General features: G+C 38.0%; 1 protein-coding gene and 1 long non-coding RNA gene across 2 annotated transcripts in view; both read left to right on the plus strand.

Moving 5' to 3' along the window:
- The window catches only part of LOC135769179 (leukocyte immunoglobulin-like receptor subfamily A member 3), a 199,657-nt gene that overhangs the window by 38,741 nt on the left and 138,167 nt on the right, over positions 1-22,749 (plus strand). The window lies entirely within an intron of this gene.
- On the plus strand, positions 18,523-20,274 carry LOC135734069 (uncharacterized). The gene is made up of 2 exons (XR_010527119.2): positions 18,523-18,831; positions 20,091-20,274. It is a non-coding gene; the product is annotated as an uncharacterized lncRNA (long non-coding RNA).

A 22,749-nucleotide genomic window follows, 5' to 3' on the forward strand; every position in this document is an offset into this window, starting at 1 on the left:
TTAGCATACTAGTTTAAAAATTAAGAAAAAAATAATAATAATTATAAAATAATATTAGATACTATAAACTACGATTTTCATTAGTAAAGTAATAGCAAAAACAGCATTTTTACTTTGATGTCTGCATGAAAGGGTAACCCTGCCTTATGGTTAAATGTGTAGTATGGGTTTATATTAAAACTGAGTGGTTTCACGTCCCCGGAAGGTCCGCCTGTGAACGTTGTCTAGAGGACCATATGCTAACGTCCTCGGAAGGTCCGCCAGCGAACGTTATTTAGCGGACCATATGCGGACGTCCCCGGAAGGTCCGCCAGCGAACGTTATTTAGCGGACCATATGCGGACGTCCCCGGAAGGTCCGCCAGCGAACGTTATTTAGCGGATCATATGCGGACGTCCCCGGAAGGTCCGCCAGCGAACGTTACAATGCGGACCTTATGCGGACCTAAGAGGACGTTCGCAACGTCCGGAGGACGTCCCCTGTTTGCTGGGAGAACACCTAAGTGCCTGGGATCATCTGGCCTGAGGGTCTGTTTCCTAGGAAGACCACCTCCACTTTGCAGCCTCTTTGCAACGATGGCCCTCTGCAGGTCTGGAATGTAGGAGTAATCCTTTTTCTCCTTCAATGTGTAGACACTCCAGAATTTGGACCCCTTGTTGTAGTATCGTCTGTAACTAGAAAGAAGGTTCAAATTGTAATAACAAATGTCAAAATACACTAAGATTCCAAAAGGGAATACCTCAGCAGATGCTAAAAACTTACATCTTGTGTCCATCTCTATTTCTTGAAGGGAGATGGTGATTGTGACAGTTGTAGTCTATTGCTGCAAGTAAGGTCCGTGTCCGATACACTACTGCGTTGTAGGAATACCGCTTCCCTGCATACATGAGTATGTGATTTTGGAAGTTTTCCAGATCTGATGTAGTCCTGCAGTGTGGGAGAACAAACAAAAACTTCAGTGTTACTTTGCTTTGATAGTAACTAACATACTACTAATGATCTGCAAAGAACATGTTTTTTAATAAAGTTATTGAAACAGGATATAGTAGCACCACTCAGGATAATTTATTGTAAGACACTGGTAGTGTACATAAAAGGTAATGTATATCTTAGGGCTGCATATACAACTAATCGTTTGCAGAATAAAAGTTTGTGTTTACATCATATATGTGTGTGTAGTGTATATAATAATAATGATGTATATATAAACACACTCGTATGTATAATTTTTAGAAAAAAATATTTATATATTTAGCATTCATATGTTTATTTATTATAAATATACACATGCACATATTTTTTAAATATATATATGCATGAATATGAGTCTAAAAAAGTGTGTGTATGTAAATTAAATTATGTAAATGTGTGTATGTAAATTATCATTATATACAGTACACATACATATATGATGAAAACAAAAACTTTTATTCTGCAACATTAGTTGTGATTAGTTTTTATGCAGGTCTAGTATATACCTAAAGTTGATGAACTTCTTAACATTTTTCAACCAACGCTTGTCCAGGACGATGGCTACTAATGCTTGGTGAGCTGCTGAACCTGGAATCACACATCATCATTTTGTGAGAAGGACAAAAGTCCATTAAAAGCAACACACACTCCTAATGAAAATAAATTAGAATTACCTTGTTCTATCCACGTTTTGTCCTGGGTTCCATCACCAAGTGGTTCATGCTCACACGATCCAGTAGCCCAGGTGTGCTGGTTGCGAACGTGGTGTATAACAGCATGCCACTTCAGCTGCAGAAATACAAAACAGAAATAGAAACGTGATCTCTCTTGCCTTCTGTACATACAGCAAAACAACCATTTTGTTTACAGCATCGATTCACTTCCAAAAAACATACCTTGAATTCCTCTACCGAAGACGCTTGCTTAGCACAATACCAGAAATGGCTTACAATGTCCCTGATCCATGGCAAAATTTCAGACTGGTCCTTCATCACACCAGCCTGAAAAAAGGACGTGCCAGTGTGAGACAGCCCCCATAAATATGCTTCAGAAAGATATGTAAAAGGTTGAAATACGGTTACTAACAACTCACTCATCAGTCATAGAAACATTGCTTACCCGTCGCAGCTTCTTCCCCAAATTTTTCGCTGCGTGCCAAATATCTAGGGAATGATGTAGACCCCATTGCTTGTATTTTCCATCTGGTTCTGTGAAAAAAGAAGCCTTTAGAAAAAATCTATCAATTTCATAATCCACAATTCAAACATTTCGGCCATTTTCCTTACTCAGCAAAGAAGAAATTTGAGGGTGGGCATCAGTCACCACTTCCGATATATGGATCTCCGGCAAGAGTGCGTCCATTGTTCGGATAAAACACTCCTTCTCCATAACCACCGAGTTCCTGTTTGTTTCCCGCTTATCCAGAGAGACAATGTGTACAATGTCTCTAGATTCCTGCTCTATGGTTGTGTAGGTGCAATACTGTGCACAGTGGCCTACACAATGTAGAGCATAGTGGTCGATGTGTCAACTGTGCAAATCATAATCTTTCGCTCTGTCTTCCTTTCTTCCACCCTCCCTCACTCCCACCCACCCTCAGACGCACGCACGCACACACACACTTACCTGGAGAATCCATTCTGCCATCACCTAATGAGAAGACAAAACAAAAACAAACATTACAAAAGATATCACAACATGATCTTGATAAGTATTAGCAAAACACATACATGTCAATATAATCTTAGGTGACAAAGGTATCAAAGCAAAGTCTTACCAAGAACAACCACCTTGTCCTTTAAACGCAAACGGGTCAAAACATCAGCTCGGATTTTCTCCCAGAACTCAGCAACTGGTTCGATGCAGTAGGTATCCTGAATTTTGAAAAAGGTAGACTCTGCCACCATCCCCATTTGCATGAAGTTAAAGAGAAATGCCACTTTCCTGTAGTTGTTCCCGGATAACAGGATATTTGTGGATAGCATGAAGTCTCCCCCTTGCATCCCGTATTTCAAAAGGGGCTGTGAATTCCATTTCCAGATAACGTGTCCAAAGGGGCATAGCTAAAAGTAAAATACGAACAATAAAAAAACCACACACAAGAAAAGTAATACACATACTAATTCAAACACTACAACACTAGACCAGACTGACCTACAAATAACTGAAAGTTCTTGATTATTCAACACAGAACTGTTATTTGAAACTCCATGAAGCAAAGAGCATTTGGATGATCGAAATGCCTAAGTTACTCAAGTCAGAAGCAGATTTCTCCCCAGAATCAGTCACTCCTCAAACACACAACTATTGAGTGTAATACACACATATGCACATGCACACAATGAAAGCAAATACTGTTGGCTTACCCATTCCAAAACCACACCAGTTCCCCGAGGCTTCATTTCAACATGAAATGGTGCTCTTCCTGGACATTTTACCGCAGTAATTTGGTCTGAAAATGTGCATGCTTTCATAGACAATTGCAGAACTGAAGTAAGCATCTTCAGATTGTCAAGGTAGACAATGCAGGCCTTCTTTCCAACCAGGTCATCTTCACTGTCAACTTTCAAATGGTCTGGCACATCGGTCATCTGGTCGTCGGTGAGGTTAGGAACAGCTACATCAAGCACGGTCTCGTCCATGGATATTTCTGGAAGCTGCTTCACCTCCAACTCTGCATAAAAAGACAAAATATGAACAGGTTTTTGATTTTTGGATAGTGGAAAATAACTACTACAAGTGCAACCCTGCAATATACTGATTGTGCATGAAATGAAGCAAGTGAATATAACATACCGTAGTTGAAGAAATGGAACATATTCCTCATCAGAGCTGTCCACATCCTCACAGAATTTTGGGTCTGTCCAGCTCTTATCCATTTCAATACTGCACATAAACACACATAAGCTTGAACGGGAAAACATATCAATAACACAAAATAAAAAACGAGTCATTAGACAGACTTACAAGCTGTTCCTTGGGTTATTTGCTGCATCCTCATCCGGAGAGTCATTCTGCTCTTCTTCCTCTACAATATCCAAAGACTGCATGCTGCAGACGGAGTAAAATAGAATTAGACAGTAATAGTATAAGTAGACATATTGCGAAAAAGTAAATGTGAATTCAGTCCACAGTAGTTCAAACAAACAACAGGAAAATGTTATCAGAATACATGTTCAAATGCCAATTGGTGTCTTCATGTCTTCCCGTTACTTTTTAGGCATCGCAAACTAATGGCAGGCAGCCTACATCTTCTCCTCCAGCCACAAATGGAAATCTAACTCCGCTGGCTAGTGTTTCAGACATTAGTAAATGCTTTCTGTTTATTTGGAAGAAAATTTAGTTTATATGATTTTTTCACATCTCATTTTGGTCAAAATGGTTATTGACATTATGCTAAGGAAAATTACACTATGGGAGTAATTTGTTGTGGTATGATGCTTCTTATCATAAAAACACATGAATATGCAAAGGTAGACTAACTAATGAGAAAAGAAACATAGGCTATAAAAATTTCAAAACTGTTGCATGAAAGTGTGCAGGTGATACAACACTGAAAACCAGAGGCTCACACCACTAACTCAAAGGATGATAGCTTTGTGGTATAAAAACTCACCTAGCCTCTAATATAGTGACCTCTTCTTCCCTTGTGCCTTTTTCCAGTATTTCTACTCCTTCAATGTAAAATTCACCCCTGAATAAAAACAGCAAATAGGACATGTGAAAAAAATTAAAAAGCTTCGCGAAAAAAATGCTGGCCCAAAAAAACATGCAATACCTATCATGGTCCGACTCCTCCGTAATACTTGAGACCACAGGCTGTGGAAGTTCGCAGGCTAGTTTGTGGGGAGTAGATGTTACTTGCCGTTTTTGAAAGCTATAGGGAAATATCAGAGAACATATTTGTCTAATTCAATTTCACATCAACAACACATACACATTATGTCATATCTTTATGACTTCAAGACGAATAAAGTTTACATGCTAAATCAGATAGTGATTTCCAAACAAAGGTGCTTGTCACAGCTAAAGTGAGCTCGTGCCTTGACTATGGCTAAACATTTTCAATGCACATGAATTTTACAAGACACATGTCTGTGTGTTAGTCTTGGTGCTAATTGAAATTACTAATCTTATTCCTTTCATACTTTCTACATCTTTACTAGACCAAAACATTTTAGATAGATAGCACAGGTGCGTCTGTAACATGTCTGGTAAAGATGTGGAATACATCTGGTGTGTAAAAACATCTGATAAAGGTCTTAGAAAGAGATTCTTTACATACAGTCTAAATCAAAACGTCTTGCACACATCTTCAATATGTCTATATTTTAGGATTTTAGGAAACGTCTCAGAGACGTATTGTAACTTAGATGAGCAAACAATCAAAATAAAACATCTTACAGATATAAACGAAGACATAAAAAAGGGGTCTCCGATATGTATGTGTGCTATAAGGGTTGCGATTTGCATGTCATCGATTGCAATGCTCAAATCAGAACAATAATGCTACCGATAACTTGCGATAGCACGATAACGATCGATAACTAGCATGCTAACGTTTACTATCTACTTGGGGTGCGTTTCCCAATAAATAAGCAACGTTGTTGTTTGCAATGCAATTTCCCATTGCCAACCAACTAAGTTGCTAACAAGTTAGCAATGTTGCTTTTGGGAAACGCACCCCAGATTGATAACTCGCTCCTCTACTAGCATTACTCGATTCATAAAGATAAAAGGAGGACCTGATAGCGTCCGTAACATAATCAGGCAGGCAGACAGACAGACAGACAACAAATGACTTCAATAACTTTACTTACTAGTCCAACAGCATGACGGCCAAGTCTGCATCGGTCGGGAAGCCCTCCTCCTCCTTTAGCTCACGCCAGCGAGCAAACGCTGGACCAATGTTGATCCTCGTTCGGCTTCTTATTTTATCACTCTCCCTTTTTCTCTTCCTTGTCGCCTCTGGCACAGCCTTTACCTTTTTGGGTTTCGTTGCTGCTTCGGCCATGATAACAACATTAAACCGTGTCACAGAGCTCAAAAAAGCGCTCACGTCCGAACTTGACGAAATGGGGGTGGTGGCGGAAGTGATGCATGCCGTAAAGCAGTCGAATTTTGTAGTACTTTAATGGGCTGAGGTTACGGCCCGCCTCCAGAAGTTCCGTAGTACCAGTAAAAATGATACAGACCCCGTCTGGCCATGGAATACGTGTCATTCAACCTATTGTAAGTCAATGTACCATCACAAGGGTCTTGGAAATATATTATGAAGGTTGAAAAACTACATGGTGTTGCTTTAACCTGAGTTTCTTTATTCTGTTGAACACACAAAAAAAATAAAAGGTAAGCACATAGAAGACTATCACCATTGACTTCAAGGTAAATGGGTACAGTCTACTGTGTGCTTACCATCATTTAAATGGTAAATGGACTGCATTTATATAGCGCTTTTAACAGACCTATGGCCATCCAAAGCGCTTTACAATTAGCCTCACATTCACCCATTCACTCCCACATTCATACACCGACGGCGGTGTCAGCCATGCAAGGCGCCAGCCAGCTCGTCGGGAGCAGCTGGGGTTAGGTGTCTTGCTCAAGGCCACCTCGACACTTGGTCCGGTGGAGCCGGGGATTGAACCACCAACCTTCCGGTTTGTAGACAACCTACATGAACCACTAGGCCACTGCCGCCCAAAATATTTACCAAAATATATTTTTGTGTTCAAAGAATAAAAAGAAACTCATTCAGGACAACATGAGTAAATGATAACAGAATTTTTATTTTTGGGTAAACTATCCTTTTAAGGCTTTTATTTACAAAGAAGCAAAGCAGCATCAGAAATGTCTTTAAAGGCATAATATGTGGACTTTTTTATCACTAGAGGTCGCTTTTACACAATAACAAATGCGAAGCTTAAAGTTGCCATTTTTCCTGTGTTTTTGAAGCCTTGATTGTGTGTACAGTGTGCAATATAACATGTGTTCATGTTTTGTATGTAAAAAATGTTTTATAAAGGGGACATTTCACTTTTTAAGATGTCAAATAAATCTTTGATGTCCCCAGAGTACGTATGTGAAGTTCTAGCTCAAATATTCACATAATTTATTATAACATGTTAAAATTGCCACTTAGGTCAGTGGCGGCTGGTGACTTCTTTTTTTGAAGCGCATGTTGCGAAGTTCGTTACAACATGTATGTAGCTTGTCATGTGTGTGGTTCATCTTATTTTGACAAAACACGTGATGCACACAGGATCTCTCCACACGCATGACACATATTTTGGAAAAGGGAACCACACACGTGACAATCAGAACACGGAAGTTAGCAGGACACTGATTCCCTCAACAGAAAGGCCTTTCATTTTTCCCATTTTGAGACTTTTGAATCATTCCAAAAAAAAATAAGCCATGTGTTTTACAATGTTAATGACACTTGCTTGTTTTTTCCTACAAGATAATACAAAGATGAACAGAACTTTCATGAGTTTCGAAGTCTAAATACGTTTACTAGAAATATAAAGCTAACCTTAGGCTCCAAGCGAACTACTCTACACCATGGCCACTTAGCTTTCATGTCATCACCACCAAGCTTCCGACAGCTCTTTCAAACTTTATTAAACACATTTGAATAATGTTACCTGAATTGGGAAAAAAACATTGACTTCAGGAAGTTGGAACCGGAAGTGCTAAATTGCTTACTTGCTTCCGGGTTTTGCCTACAATAATACAGTATCCCTGAATGCACCATTATTACAAGTAAGCCAAGGTACAAGCCATTATTTACGAATCCTTGGGAACTTCAGGGATAATGTACGTACACGAGTGCATTAAATATATTAAAGTGTTTTTTGGGTATTTTATATGATATATCTTACATATTATTACTAATATGGTTTAGAGCAGCATATCAGATGTTAAAAATATATAAACAAGCACTCATTACAGATTACAACATCTTTAAAGAAGTGAAGAACTGGTCATATTTTGCCTAATAAACCAACAAATGAAAAGAGGCTTTACTGTTTTTGGGGCTACATGCCAAATTCACTTGGCATGCATATAATTTAGTAAACTAACAGCTCATCTCTTCTCAGCAGATACAGTTTCCTCAGCACAGCTCTCAAACTTTTCAGCATGTGACCACATTGTGTAGGGTGCCTCCTTTCCCAGCCCATTTAAAGAAAATAAAAGCTCCCATGACACACACTGTTTCTGCTTATCTCATGTTCATCTTGACCACCTGGAATAGTATTACATACTTCATATCTCCGAAGAGTCTTTAGTTTTATCAGTATGATATCAGATGATCAGGGGCGGCGTTTGCGTATGGCAGGGTATGGCAGTTGCCATACCCTAGCATTCAGACAAAACACCAGAAATCAACAGGCTATAATGAAGCTCATTAAAAAAAAATTTGTTAAATATTTTCAGTAGAACATATCTGAACATTGGTACATCACTAATATGGATAATTTACGCGTGTGCTCGACTTCATGCTATAATACACGAACCGACATGTGGATGACATCAACGTGCCGCGAGAGCGGTTTGAAAGCAAACTCTTCTGATGATTTCACGCCTCACTCTCGCGGTACTTTGATGTCATCAACCTGTCGTTCTTGCAGCGCAGCTTGAATTGTGCAGGAGGTTTCATGATGACTGCTGTTGTTATCATCTTTATTTTCGCAAGTAAACTCCTTTTTTTGTTTTAACATTCAAACATACTCACGGTTCTCCCCCACACTCGTGCAATGCATATTGCATACATTGTTCCAGAAGTAAAATGATTTGTTCTCTGTGGATAAATAAACATGTTCTCTTACACTGGGAAATTTTAGCGCAGTCGAAGTGAATTGTATTAATTATTTGCGCGTGTTTTTGAATATGGCGACTTGTGGAATAAAAACTGCACGACCTCAAAAGGTAAGACTTGTTTTTGCATTTAGCCCTGTTTTACTAAGAGTTTTACTTAGTGTTTAGTCTTAGTTGGTTAGCTTGCTGGGTTAACTACGTGTGCTCTATATCACATCATTAAAAGTCTTTATTGTGTTTTTATAAGTGTTTATTAGCGGCTTTCATGACAAGATTTGTGAAGGGATGTTACAGTATGTTTTCTTGTTTTAGTTTATCTGTTGCTGGAGTTGCACTTAAGAATGACAACATTTGAAAAGCATTTTAAACAATCTATTTTTGTTTTTCATTTGTATTGCTTCCGTATTGTTGTCAGTAAGGGTCCTCCGTGCAATCATAGTATGATACAGGTTGGTGGAGTATGTACACATATGGATATAATGTGGTTTCATAGATTCGTTATTTGAATGGCCTTCTTGTACGAAGAATTTTTGCCATACCCTAGGTTTTCGTGAAACGCCGCCACTGCAGATGATCAGTAAATAAACTTTATTGACAGTATGCTAAAATGTTCTTTATTTATTACAGTTCGTTGAAATTCATTAATTAATTTTTCGTTCTTCATTCATTTAAATAGCCTACCCTTTATGGTGTAAATAATTACTGTGCTGCTAATTTTTAATTTAAGAGCAATTTGTTTTAGAAAAAAATTATGCTACCTTATTACTACCTGTCTGCTTTGTATCACTAGTCTAGTGCAGTTCTCGGAGCATATAAGCCCTGCCCACTTGAGGCGCGCTGCTTCCGGCTCGCAGGGTTCTGTTGTTTATTAATTGTGAATGTATAGTATGTACATATTGAACCAAAATGCGACACTGCACTCCATTGACTCCAGGTTGATAGGATGAACGGTTATCAACATAATAAAAATGCTGTTTATTCAGGAACTACTGAATGTGTGTGCAATTGGGTGAATAATTCAGCATGCACGCTTGGGATCTTCACTACCGGAAATAAGCGTCAAGTACTCAAGTGGCAAAAAGTGTGGGTGTTTGGACGCAGCCATTATGTAGGGAAGATGTTATTTGACTTCCACACACGAAGGGTCGCTGTGGTCCCTCTGTGTTTTTTATTGAGTCCTTCATTAATCTGATGAAACTGTTATTGTTAGTCAACACATTTATTTCCCTTTAAGAAGGTAAAAAGTTTGCTTTATTTCTCTGTATCAGCTGTAGATGAAAGTAAAGCGTTGTTTATGATCTCTTACATCTCCTGCTTGGTTTTGTGGTCTGTGTGAGTTTAATAAAGTTTATCAAACAGAGAGAAACTGTAAGCTGTAAGATGAGAGTAAAGAAAATGCGCTATGAGAGTTCAACACATTCTGAGTGTAAACAACACACAGTCATCATCTAGATTATTGTACATTTATTGAGGATGATGATGAACTCCAGCAGCTTCTTCATCTCTCAGTTTCACTCAGTTTGACTCGAAATCATTATTTGTGTCTTTTTAATGTTACATGAAAACGTTTATCTGTCATTTCTTTATGATATTCTGCTGATCAGATGTGACTGAAACTTTTGTGTGGAAAACTTTTGTCTGTCAGTTGTTGTGGTTTCCCGGGTTTTAGGATGTGGTTGCTGTGTGCCTATTAGTGAGTTCCTATGTGGTTTCTCAGCTTCTGTTAGATGGTTGCCATGGTATTGTGGGTGAGATTTTCTTATCTCTATGGTTCTTGTTGCTCTATGATATGTAGCGATTCAACTGGAGCGAAAGGAAATGTTATTTAAACCACTATTAAATTCACAGATTTTTGCTCAAAGAGGGATTATACAGTAAGTATAATTAACTGTTATCAACAACATGACGGATCCAATTCTGAATTTGTGCATTGGCCGTAGTTGTAGCTGATAAGCTATTTAAAGGACAAAGTATTATAAAAGTACCATAAACGGTTTTTGTGATGGAACAAATGCATATTTAAAGATACTGAGTTAATCCACTGGTGAAGCGGACGGATGAAACGTGTCATTCACACACACAAGATAACTGTAGGGGAAGATCACGCGGTAACGGAGTTACACTGCCACTTTTAAGTGCCCTTCAGCAATTAATGTACCAAAATTTAAGAACAATATGTCAGTTTGTATGTGCCTACATGTACTTAAATTGTAACACAAAATGGTCTTGTGAAATTATATCTTAATATGTTTTTAAAGAAAGAAAGTGCTCTGTAGTGGAGTCAAAGTTCCTTTAATGTCCCACAAGGGGAAATTGTATTTGCAGCAATGCTCCACATAAAATACATAAACATACAAACAAGAGACCAGAGACCAACCAGCAGAGATGGAATTCACATTAACGCCCCAAATTACAAAAATGTGCAAATAACAGATAAAATACAAAACACAATCCAGTGCAAAAATGCAACTTGTGCAAGTTATTACAAAGTGCTAAGTGCCATTAAGGAGCCTCACAGCTGATGAAATAAAAGATATTTGCAACCTCTTTGTTCTGCATTTAGGAACCCGATAGCGCCGCTCAGAGGGCAAAAGCTCAAACTCTGTCCTAAGGGGATCATCCTGTGATTGAGCTATAACTCTAGCTTTCTTCTGGAACTCCCCTAGTTGAGCCTGACCTCTCCTGGAGATCTTGCTCGCCACTTTAACCAGACTACCAAGTCTATTTTTGTTTGTCAGGGAGAGGCTTCCATACCAAGCAGCAAAACAAAAAGATAAAACCAATTCAATAAAAGCACGATAAGAGTCATCAATTCTGAAAAGACATAAAAAGAGTTAATTTTCATAAGGAAGTACAGTCTTTGTTGGATTTTCTTTGAGACAGCATCAGCCAAGGGTTCAAAACACAGTTTGTTATCTAAAATGACTCCAAGATATTTGTATGTCTCCGCGAGCTCATGTCCATGCCTTTAATACAGTAACCATAACTGTGGTGGAAGGAGGTGACCTGCGAAAGTCAATGATCATGTCCTTAGTTTTGGATACATTCAGCAGTAAAAAGGAGCTATCACACCACTCTACAAAGTCACTGAGGACTGGCCCATGGTCATCTGGTACATCTTTTGGCACTACAAATGAAAGATTGTAAGCTTAAAAGTGCTGGTACATCCTTTGGCACTACTACAAATAATAGATTGTATGCTTTATATATTGTAGTTTTCCTTTCACTGGTATATCTGTTTCAGAATATCCGATTACTTTTACTTTAACAGAGTGTAGTTTTGGCCTTGGTTTCAACTTGTTAAACTCAGCTTCAGAAATAATATTAACTTGAGCTCCTGTATCCAGCTTAAATGCTGCTGCGTGATCATTTATTTGCAGATGTATTCTGATACTGCGTCCACATAAAACTCTTCAAATTCACACTCAGTAACTGCATTCACTTGGTTTAATGCCTCTTTCACACATACACCATATGCAGAGTGTTTGTGGTGCGTATTGCAGTATGTATGCGGTGGGATCTGTCAAGAATCTGTTGTGCTTTCACACATACTACGTTTGCAGTGCGTTGCTGACCCGCTTCTTCTGCGTATCAAATGATCATGTGATTGACACTTTCTGCGGAAACTCATCCTCCATAAACAATATAACATAGCCTCCTGTGTTTTGTTTGACATAACAATATACTTAAGAAATTGATAGAGTAGATAAGAAGTGTGAATTAAGGATGTTTTAAATCTCTAGGAATGGATCAAATCAGCAGATTGGCAATTTTTCTCCACACATATCATAACTATAAATTTGCAGGATCACTTGCTGAAGAGAATGTAGGTGGCATGAATGGTTAGTTGTATAAGGTTTTGCAGTATACCACATTTCCTACTATGTATGATTTGCAAAGACGTATTCAAAGGCAGTAAACGTCTCATATGGAAATAAATATCCTCACATAACTCAACATAAAAGCATTATAAAATGAATAAACAGACAAGGAAGCAAGATTGACATGCAAATTGTATTATTATTACCGAAAAAACAGCAATATTACTAAAATAAACTCTGAGGTGAATGTGCCAAACATGCTGTTAACCGCACTAACAAGTCTAAATAAGCTCAATAACAGTAAAAAAAAGAAAAAATATTAATTCTCAAAACATTATATGACAAAAATTATATTCAAATGAACTGTATTTTTACAATTATTCAAAGATGCACACATTATTCCAAATATTACTCCCGTTCAGAGCCGGCGCCAGACCATAACTAACAGGGGGGCATTTGGCTTCCAACGGGGGGCACGCAATAGCAACAATAACTTGCAAAAACAAGACATTAAACAACAAATACAGCAAGCACACACTCATACAACTGGTACAGACTGTCAGCTCATTTCCTGTATAACGTGCAAAGACCACAAACTATGCGCAAAACTATTGAACTTCGACCGCGGCGTGAGCGCAAGCTGAGCTCTACTGCGCTCGCGCTTTGCTCTACGCAACAAAAAACCGCCCTCGCGCGGCGCAAGCCATTGAAATTAATGGGTTTCATAGCGCAGCACACACCGCGTCCTGGCTTTAAAAAAGCCGCTTTACCATAATCACGTCGCAATGCTGTTAACGGTCTATAGCCACACTTCACATTTAAGCTTACGTAATTTAAAACAACGCTAACTTACCTTTAAAATAGCTGAAGACGGCGTGTACGAACATAAACTTCCTTAAAACAGTGTCCTGTAGATTTGTAAATTCCACCTCGCCCTCTAATCTCTGAGTTTGAGCCAGTCTGTGTTTGCATGATGAGGAAGCAGGCGGTGCTGGTTCGTTCTAAATGTTCTAATATCCATATTTTACACGATCCATAAAATGCCGCGAAAAAACACGTTGCTAGTATCAAGTCACAAATATGCTAAAGACGTACGGAGACGCTGCAATACATCCAATCAGAGAAACTGGTCTATTTTAATTAAAGAAAACATATATCAACTATATTATCCTCATTTGATTACATTACAAGTCACGAAACATTCAATGTTTAATTTATTTTAATTATTCTTGATATATATTAAATTAATAAAAAACTTTTTAGGGGGGCACAACAACCTGTTTGGGGGGGCACTGCCCGCGAATCCCCCCCTTGACGCCGGCCCTGCTCCCGTTTATGAGCACGTTTGTCTCTGTTCTCGCTCTGTAATAGCGCTGAATGACAGGTGCGCTTCCCTGTCTTTCAAACAGATATGATTTTGTATAGTTACTCCCTTAGGAAAATTAACCAACATTTAATATAGCGGAAAAATGTTTTTCAGATTGATTAGGATTTATATTACCCTAGTTTTTTGTTATTATGGGGAGACCATAGTAAATTTGTGGTTACTTGTTGTTTTTACTACAAATTAAAACTAAAAGACTGTTAGTATAATTAAACAATGGTAAAATTAATAGCATACTTTATGGATATGCATTCATGGTGAAACTGCTGCATTTTCATGTCAATCTATGGTCATTTTAAAGACTAAACATGCGCTATAACTTTAAATCAGTGCGTTCAGCATGTGTGCAGTACAGCAAAAATAGACTTGGTGCGGAAAGGCTCCCAACCAGTACTGGGTCAGAAGAATATCATGAAAAAAATGTTTATAATAGCCAGAGTACGTAATAGCTTTATCGGGTGATTTGCCCTATAAGAGTCGACTTCAGATGACCTCGATCGTTTTTACTTTTGTACCGGGCCGCTGTCTCTCTCAACCAGAGAATATGCGATCACATAGGATTGCAGACATTCAAGTTTGAGCATAGGCCTACTTCAAAACCACAATCGATCAAAGAATTGCAGAGGTATGGAAGAAATCATTTGCAAATGTACCCCGCAAATCATACATGTCACTACGTAAAGACGTTTAACTTTGTGACATTGCAAATTCCTGAAAGGTATCACCCCTGGCGGCTTCAGGTAAACAAATAGCCTACAGAATTAACTAGCAAAAGGGGCACTGTGATAAAAATAAACTCTTTAACTGCAATAAGCAGTTAGTTGAACGGGTACACTTTTAACATAGGTTCGGGAGGAACCTAAACATTCAGTCCTGTGTCAATCATCATTAAAAGAATATAAGCGGTAGTCTCCATGCCTTCGTGCTGCGGCAATTCTTCTGGCATCCCTCCTCTTCCCAATCTCATCTTTCACTATTAATTTTTTTCCTCTGTGCAGTTCTATCACTCTAACTTGGGAGTCAAGCCCAGCCTTAGGTTTGAACTGCCTTTGAGGAAAGCAAGACAAACCACAATATGGTTCTACACTTCTACTAAAATAAAGCCTTTACTAACTTTCCTCATAGATGGTTCTTTGATCTTCTGTTTAAAACTTTATACATTTTGCAAAGTAGTATTTTCAGCACTAACAGTTACTTAAAATAAGTGATGTGGCAGGTATGTGCAACACGCTTGTCACACGCGTACAGCACCCCTCCCGGTCCACAAAAATGTTTTCAAGCTAAAACCGGTCCATGGTGCAAAAAGGTTGGGGACTTCTAAGTCCATTATCAGGTTTTCCGCACACAGTTCTGTCTTTTATCAAGGAATCTATCAAGTCTCAAAAACTCACACGTTTTTGACTCAAACTCACTCATGCGACTAAATGAGGAACCAATGACACTTTCATTTTTGATCTCCATCAAATGCAGATAAGTGCAAAATAAATCTTTTCTTAAAGAGCCCCTATGGTCTGGTCATGTTTTAACGTTTCCTTTGGGGTGTAGGTGTGTATTAGTACATGTTAATGATAAAGGTAACAACCCCAAAGTAAACGATGACGCGAGTAATCGTCTCCAACGTAAAATCTCTTTTCTTGGACTACAACAAACACAAGGATTGTAGGCAGCAGTTTACTTCCTGGGATTGGTGATGTAGAGACAAGAGCAACATTATCATAATTCCTCCTGCTTCTGACTCCGTCTGTAAGTTAACTCCTGTTACAATTGCATTGTGAGGGAATCTTTCAAACATGATAAGGAGCACCACATTTTTCGGCTGATGTCAGAGGTATTCAGGCCAATCACAATGTACAGATTGGCTGGCCAATCAGGGACACAGAGCTTTTCAAATCAGGAAGAGAGTGAAATCTAGAGCTAAAAAAATTTAAGGTATTTGGAAAATAATGTGTTTTTAACCATAAACCACACAAAACATTGTATTATACCAAATACACAAAATAACATTTTTAGCAATGAATTGGTACACTTTAAATCTTCTTCAATTTTCAGCAACATTACTGGAGAGTTGAAGTTTCAGATGTGGCTGCAGTGCTTCCATCCTCTGGGTTTATAATCCACACGTGCATGTACTTTACTTCTCAACTTTCATAACCCATCTTGTCTTTTACAAATTGCTTATTTTCCACACATTCCTTTCAAAAATCACTGACACCATGTTCTGATTCTGTGGGTCCGTTAAATAAAACAGCTTAACATTTGAAAGACAACGTTGGTTTCTTTATTTACAGCTATCATCATGGCGTGCTGCCACCATGCCAAACACTATACCATCTGCTGCACACATTAACGCTTACACCGGGTTACCCCTACCATTATCATTACCATTATCTCTCGCTGTTACGTAAGTTGTTCTATAAGCAATCCAGTCATTCATATAGATCAGTTGTCAGATCATTTAGTAAAGTAACAGCTTATATCTCCTTAACAGAATTCAGAATATCTGTTGTCAGTCACCAAGCACCCAGGCATGACTTATTGGGGCATGAATTTTTTTTTTTTGGGGGGGGGGCAAACATTGTTTGTAGATGCGCCCTTCGCCGTCATCCAACATGTATCCCAGACATTAGGTTTGTTTCAGTTCATCCCGCTGTAAGATTAAAAATATAGGAATTTATTACTTGGTCACAACTTGTCACAACCCCCTATGCTGATAGTGATCAAAGACTATTGTCACAACTGTTTATCCAATACAGTGGGGGTTAAAGGTGGTCTTCTGATTGGTCAGTTTGAATGTATTATGTTGGGTTTGGTCAAGTACATTGGGGGTTAAAGTTGATCTTCTGATTGGTCAATTTGAAAGTATCAAGTTTCATTTAGGTTTAGTCACATGGTCAAGGGATAGAGGATATAGGTCAAGGTTTTTATGAGCTCTGGGCTTTTTGCTTTTGCATTTTGCCTTTTGCATTGGCCTTTTCCCTTTCCTTTCTTCTTCACTGGGGTTCAGGCCATTAGGCCTAGGTTCCAGTTCTCTTTCTTCTAAACTTTCTTTCTTTCTCTGTTCTCTATCTTATCAGGTAATATCTTACATACATTGGAAACAGTCAATTGTTTGTATTATTTACCATTTCATGTATTTATAGTGTAACCATTTCAACTGTAACTTTAAGTCAGTACTGTAATTAAACCTTTTCATTTACAAATCTGTTGTTTAGTTCTGATTTAGTGGTTAACACTTAAACGCTCCATATTGCAATATAATATATTCGTACTCTAGCAACGCTCTCAGACACATTGTGTCCAAAACCTGGGAACGATTGCAGTTTTGTTCCCCTTCCGAAACCTGAGATCCCTTACACCGCGCTGCAAAAACCGGCCACGAAAGTGAATGAAGAAATCATAAGGGCTGCGTCCGAAAACTTAGGCAGCTGACTTGTTGCCTTGCTGCTTATGAGGCAATGACTTCGGAGGCCAAGGGCAGCTCAGAGAAAAGCTTTCGGACACATGTCATAGGCAGCTTGTTTGAAATATGAACAGAGAGCGCCTTTGTGATAACTAATCACATATTTAAAACTACAATACTAATTTCTCACTAGAAATGCAATTAAAAGGTGTTAAAAGTTAAAATAAAAATTTATTTACACTGAATTTGTGGTCCAGTCGCTTTCTTGGCCACTATTTAATTTTTCGAACTTGACCAGGCTCGACCAATCACATTCCCCGCACACACGCATAGAATTGTGAGGCAGGACGATGGAGGTATCTCAGGAGTCAGGAAGTAGACCTAACTTTATATTCGGACGTGCCTCAGAAGGCAGCAATTTAGAGTTTTTCGGACGCAGCTTTTAAACGGCTCTCGTGCTACTGTTATGTCAAAACCCTTTTTTATATTCTTCATCATGCACATGCTTGTTGAAGATGCGTAGAGCAACTGCCTTCAGGAAGTAAATTCAAGTGTAATACACAAAACACTGTAAAACTGTAACTGTAGAATTCTGTGGCGTCAAAGATATCAATTAAAACAACATATAAACATTACATTAACATTTCATTACATTAATACAAACTCAAAAGCCCACACATGGAAATGCGCATTTCAAAAATCATGCAAACACATAATTTCTTTGGGCTTGACTTGTTCATTAATTTAACCAGTACAATATTGTAAAATTAAGTATTTTAAATTACATGTAGGCCTTCAGGTCCACCCTATTCCAAGGCCAACTCAGTTCAAATGTATGGCCTTGAGACTGATGGTCAGATTATGACAAAATAAAATTATTGCAGATGTAAAATAGGTGTTTCATGATTCTCCAAATCCTCAGTTCGATTACATTTTCGATTCTAAGGTCACGATTCGATTCGATTCTTCGATTTTAATGTTATTTTTATTTTTTATGCCGTTTTTAGACTAGACTTTTATGAAATATAATCAGGGCCGGCCCGAGGCATAAGCGAACCAAGCGGCTGCTTAGGGCCCCGCTGGCCACCAGGGGGCCCCCGCCCCAATCGTTTTTTATTTTTATTTTTTTATACAATTAAATAACTTAAACAGGTAATATAAATGGATGAATGAATGAATACGAATTTATAAATGAATAATTAAAGACAAGAAAATTTTGATTTGCAGAAAACTATGTGTCTGCAGTGCTAGCGTTTTAGTCAGGCGCAACATAGACACCTGCGCCACCTGCGCGTCGGCGCGCAAGTGCACAACGTCGTCACTCACTGTAAACAATGATGAGCCATTTGACATGTCAAAAAAAAGGATATATCCCTCTGGGGCCGAAAAGAGAACAAAGAAAAGGACCGAGGATGAGAAAAAAGAGCAAGATAAAGGTATGTTTGCATGATTATATACAGTATGTTTAATTTGTGTTAGTGGTGTGACAGATCGACGTTAATCTGTGACCGTGATCGACCCACGGTTCGGCTCGCATGCGCTTAAATAGTGAAAGTTTATCATTTGCACGTGTTTCAAAGGCTTGCAAAAGTTAACATTTCAAGTGATTTTAAACAATTTATCCCGCAAAAAGGCGCTAAAGTGAGCAGTATTCTGCAAGCCCATGCGGTTTAAATTGTCCAGCCCAGCTCCCTTCAGAGATCAGAACACTAACACCTGATGTTTAAACTTTAGAGAGAGTTACGCTATTTTGTGTCATACTGTAGTCCATTAACATATATTTGAGGAATAGAGCACTGAAAAGAACATAACGTTTTTATGCTCCGCCGTCTGTATTTCCGTCTGTGTGAGCGCGCCGCGTATAAGTGCACTTAGTAGGGCACACATAAAATCTTTCTGTTCTTGACAGGGCACATACAAACAAAATGATCTCCACAGTACTCTTTTCCAATAAAAACAGTTGTTTATGTCTTTAGACGGTTAATGTATAGATTAGGCAGAAACCAGGTCCGTGCTTCTCTTAAAGAGACAGTAACCTTAATTAACCTACTTAAGTCTGTGTCATTAATGTTAATCAAACCTTCCAAGACAAAGAGAAAATCACTTCTGTAGCTCTAAAAAAGAATAATTATATTTAATTCATACAATAAAGTGTTATGATTTATTTGATTTGATTTCTGTACCTAATGCTAATTTTAGCCCTTACTTACTGGCAACTTTGTTCTTTTTATAAATGTTTGTAAGTAATTTCTTCATTTTTTTATTAGTTTTTCCAACCCCTTATTCTGCTGATCCGAAAAATGATCAGATCTGTGCCTCAAAAACCATAATGTGATCCGAACCGTGAGTTTTGTGATCCATCACACCCCTAGCTAGCATTGCTGTATGTGTAGAAGTGAACGTTCCAACATCGGTAACGTTCCAGCTTCATAGGCAAAGCACATGCGCTCTCTGTCTAAGATCTTTGGTAAGAGATGGTATTGGACTTTATGAGAATATATACCAATACCATGTTGGGTATGGAGATTTCTGTGATGAAAATGGACTTCAATCTTATTTATATGGTGGGTAGTGATGTAACAGTGCTATCCTATATTTATTTATTTATTGCTTGTTGTGTAAGTAATGAAAAATAAGCAAAATAAACTCATTCTGCTCGATCAACTATGCACTTATCCAATGCTATTTTTTTCAGGAACACTGTTGAAGTACTTTGGAGCACAACCAACTCCACCCGCCCCTGATGTTTCATCAAGTGTCAGTGTCTCCACAGCTGATGATGCAGCAGATGAGGTTTTTCTTGTTGGCCAATGTTAACATTCCATAGCCTGTTAATATGACATGACACATTGAAGAATAAAGTATTTTATTTAAGTATAGATTTTTTTCATTATTTAAATTATTATTCATTTATAATGTAACATTAGAGCGTGACATTTGTGTCCGCGTGGTGGGAGGGGGGGCCCCCCAAACACATTCTGCTTAGAGCCCCCAAGAGGCTCAGGCCGGCACTGAATATAATAATTGACCTTGAACCCGAAGATGCCCTGCCATGTTAGTCATGCTGCCAGTGAAAAAATATGGTACATGCACATACCTGATAAAACGAAACTTCCTGTCAGATGAACATTCCTGTCAGTACATGTGTACCTTAAAAACGCGCTTTTATTACCGTCAGACGAGATTGTGAGACTATACCCCAATAAGTCATGTTTAAATGCTGTTTTCATAACTCTTAAGCAACTGAAATAAGTTGTTGTAAAACTTAAACGTCTGCTGTGCACACACGCATGCTCTGATTGAGTTCAGCTAAAGGCGTGCAGGTGCTTGCTGTTTTTTTGTTTCCCATGTAAAGAGCAGCTTACGAGGTGTCTCATGCATCTGCCATGCCATCTTTTGACTGACTGTAGCTAGCTAAGTTGAGGAGGTTGATTTGCAGTACTCAACACATATTTTTTTCCCGCTTGGCAAGCTGACCGAACATTACATGGGGGCGTGGCAGAATCAACGATTCCAGTTTTTCATTCGAAATTTGAGGTTGTGACTTAATTTTAATTTAATAGAAATTGTGACACCCTTAGTAAAATAGTAATGGAATGCTACTTGTTACAGCTCTCCACATTTATCAACCCATTTAATTTTCGGTTACTAGTCAAATGTTTACATTTTAATTTTACAATCTAACTTGTCCGTCAGAATTAAATAATTTACAATGGTGACAATATATACTTTTGCGTATCTTATGGTGTGCATTTTGTTTCTGCGCACGTGCCGGGGTGTTGGGGGGAACTTGGGTTCCTTCCTTCCTCTTTGTCCTTGGCCAATCACATGCCTGAAGAATAAGCAAGTTAAGTTACATCATTTCCCCTAATGATGCTGTAATATTTATTCTGGGGGAGTCCCGCCACCTCCCTGCCCCATCAGAAGCCACATCGCCCCTTGAGCACCATTCTCAGATTTTTCACCCCTGACCCATTTTCATGCTGAGCACCACTAATTTTAATTCAAATGTATTTTTAATATGTTTATCAGTGTTAATGGTTACTTCAGGATTGTCACTATACAAAGTACAGCATATTTAGAGAAGTCCTTACAGAGCTGACACATATAACTTGCAGAATTACAATCTTAGCATTCAATTAAATAAATACACAGTCTAAAGAAAATTATCTAAGAAGAGGACAACATGGCTTATAAAGTCAGTGAAATTATATATATTTTAGTTTTCATGTCAAAACACACAAAAGTTTATCATGAAACACAGCTGGTGCACAGATAAGATCTGTTGAACTCTAGTTTGAGATTCTCTTCACACTTTGACTGAAGATGCATCAGCAACCAGATCTTCATCATACACATCTACGTGTTTTCTTTCTACTTCCTCTTTCAGATTCATTTCTCTTACAGTTAAACATAACTAGTCTAAATGACTCAAGCTTAGATTTTTATATTTCTAATAATACTGACTTCTCTAATTTGCTGCCTGTTTATTTTTTTATGAAGTATTTCCCATAAATCTGCTTACTGATGTATATAACTTATATTGTTAAACAGTAGATGGATGAAACTGACTAGAACTGTTTAAGTGGTTTCTATGGTGTTTGCTGATTGGCAGTGGAAAGTTCACACCTAAAAGCCTCTTAAGTTATTCTAGTATCCAGATACACAGAAGCTCAGGTTCCTCTTTTACTGTTCAGTAAGTCTGTGAGGTTTTTAACTTGCTGTATAATCCAGTAAGCAAGTCTAAATGCTTAGAAAACATCAAACTCCTCAACAAGCTTGATCATTCATATATGTAGCACACATGCTAGATATAGTTATTATTGTCTTCTCAAGCCTTAATGATGTCTATGTTCACAGGAACATATATAGCAGGACACATCAATGTTAGAGGTTGAATTGAAATGAGATTCAATGTGGTTTTAGTTTCAGTTCTGTGGTTAAAATCATTGTGTGAAACGCTGCAGTTGTTCATCAGCTTTTAATAGATTTGGTCCATTAATTTACAAACACAGTCACTACCACCATTATTATGTGCAGTTAATGACAAATACATGTTGTTGTATTCCATCTGATGCTGTATGAAAAAGTCATAAAACATGCTGTGTTAGTTTATGTGACGCTTCATTTGTAGATTTAATGTTGAACATTCATGTTTGCTATATCTCAATTCACCTATGTATACTATGCCTTAAAAGTATGTACTCATTTTGTCATGTGAAACTATACTTCATACTTTAAAATGCTCAGCAAAACAGTATGCAAATAATACAACATACTAATGTTTAACAGAAGTGAGTGTTATTGTTGAATCACACATTAACAGTCAAACACATCAAAATACAACTCAGCTA

The sequence above is a fragment of the Paramisgurnus dabryanus genome, chromosome 3 (assembly GCF_030506205.2).
Source record: "Paramisgurnus dabryanus chromosome 3, PD_genome_1.1, whole genome shotgun sequence".
Taxonomy (NCBI): domain Eukaryota; kingdom Metazoa; phylum Chordata; class Actinopteri; order Cypriniformes; family Cobitidae; genus Paramisgurnus; species Paramisgurnus dabryanus.